Below are 2055 nucleotides of genomic sequence, written 5' to 3'. Positions count from 1 at the left end.
TTCCTGCTGTCTTTCCCCAGGGTGAGAGATCAGTCCTACATCTCCCACGTGTCCTTTATAGAGGCCCCTCCAAAGAAGGGAAGTTCATTCTCCCTTGGAGAGGGACTAGGAACAGTCTGACCCTGTCTGCTGTGGAATCATTTAATCACTGAGATTTTCCAGTTAAGGCTGAAGTTCAGATCCTGCACTCAGGCTTTTTTTTTCAACTACTTGTATTGGTGGCCAAAATTTTCTTTCCTTGACTTGCAAGTATTCATGCTCTTATTTCTGAGTGCTTTAGCACCCCACATCAATAGCTATTTCTGAAAGCTTTGTTCTTACCCATCCTGGCCTGCAGATAAGACGTAATAATGTGTACAAAGCTTACCATATGTGTTTGTGAGAGTCTTGGCTGAAAGAAGTAACATAAATTCTGTGTGATGCCTATGGCGAACATGTTAGAAAATAGCCATTGAAATGATCATCTTAGGAGAGATATAATAAAAACTAATCTTTCTTTTGTGATTTAGATCCCTTACATATGGATTTATGAAGTCCCAGTGGATGCCAAGCTGGCAATTATTGTGTTACAGACATCAGCTTGCTTGTTTCTGTTCAGCGTCAAGTCTCTATTTTAATGGACACGGCTGCCCATAGTAAAGAAAGTAACAGTAACCCATCAACAGTGTCCCTTTTCTCATGTTGTCTTTCGCTACAGCTTCTTAATAATTTATGGCTAAGAATGCACCATGAGATCACAAAATCCAGGAACGCATAGGCTTCTTTCCCAGAGAACTGTAGTTATCACCATCAACAGGCATTACTGTAGTGCTACCGCTATCCATCGCTAGCCAAGCTTGACTCTGCTTGGACAGTTTCCCCATCATGGGGTAGGTTGGTGTGAGTGTATGACTTCCGCAGAAAGCTAATCTCCCTACTGCCTCATGATCTGCGTCAATCACTAGCCTCTTAAAGAATTTATTAAACTATTACTCAAGTAAAATACAGTGTGACAAATTAGCATAAACCACCAGGGAAAAATAAGCCAGCCTTAAAAGGGGAGTGAAGATCAAATAGAAAAATACAATATAGCAATATGTTCAGAGAAACAAAACAAATTAAATGGAACACAAATCACTTTTATCTGCTGTTGAGTTTAAAGGAAAGTTGATTTTTTGTGTAGCGATAAGAGACCTTGCTCCCTACACAGTAACTTGTCAGCCTGGTTGCTCCATACACAGCACCTTCTATTTTGTGTTTCAAAGTTGTAATAGTGCTAAAATCTGGCTTAATGCTTGACTTCAGTATAGGTGAGAGACTTCAATCAGTTGTGAAACTCAACAGCCTCATATTCAGTATTAGCAATCTCCTGTTATACTTAAATCTATTACTATTTACCTGTTACACGGTAAGCTCTTTAGAGGTGCACAAGAAAATCCACATGTGCCCTCCAAGCAAACTGGACTCTAAGTCTGAGCACCGATGCTGTGGTACTGGACACCACGCTGCAATCAGTGCTGGCCACTACCTCACCTGGTGGCCTTCTGCTGAGCCAGTGTCACTTCACCTGGCTTACCATCCATCCGGGAAAAGCAATTTGAATTACTGGCACCTGAAAGACTGACATGCAGGGGCTTTTCGCTGAGTGAAAAGGGAGTGGTCCCAGAGTCTGAGTGTGGTCCTGCTTTTTATTTTTCTATTATCACAGAACTGTACTTGGGAAGACAAAAATGGAACACAGTACAGGAATCTGTCAAGAGCATAAAGAACGTGATTTCTCTATGACTGCTTAGACTTAAAATTTCCCTGCCCTTCAGTTATTATATTCTAGGATCCCATTTCATCAGTTCATCTCAATTCAGGAAGCCATTTAAGCATGTGCTTAACTTTAGTCAAGGAGTTTAGGCTTCAGTAGTGTTCTGGAGTGCTTAAAGTACTGTTGGCAGAAATAGGATGCATGTGCTGAGCTGGCATTTCTGTATGCTTTAATCCCACTTGTCATCTATGTTCTTTCATACATACCTGTCCCCAGGTCAGAATATCACTCAAGCACAAGTTTATCTACAACCTTAGTTG

At 41.0% G+C, this 2055-nt stretch overlaps 1 protein-coding gene across 1 annotated transcript in view; it reads left to right on the top strand.

Annotated features, from left to right (window-relative positions):
- SLC35F1 (solute carrier family 35, member F1) overlaps positions 1-2055 on the top strand; it is a 131855-nt gene that overhangs the window by 55507 nt on the left and 74293 nt on the right. The gene's annotated exons all lie outside the window — the stretch shown is intronic.

The sequence above is a fragment of the Pygoscelis adeliae genome, unplaced genomic scaffold (genome assembly GCF_000699105.1).
Source record: "Pygoscelis adeliae isolate BGI_AS28 unplaced genomic scaffold, ASM69910v1 Scaffold54, whole genome shotgun sequence".
NCBI classification, from domain to species: domain Eukaryota; kingdom Metazoa; phylum Chordata; class Aves; order Sphenisciformes; family Spheniscidae; genus Pygoscelis; species Pygoscelis adeliae.
The sequence above is the reverse complement of the archived record's forward strand: the minus strand, read 5'-3'. Positions and strand labels throughout refer to the sequence as shown.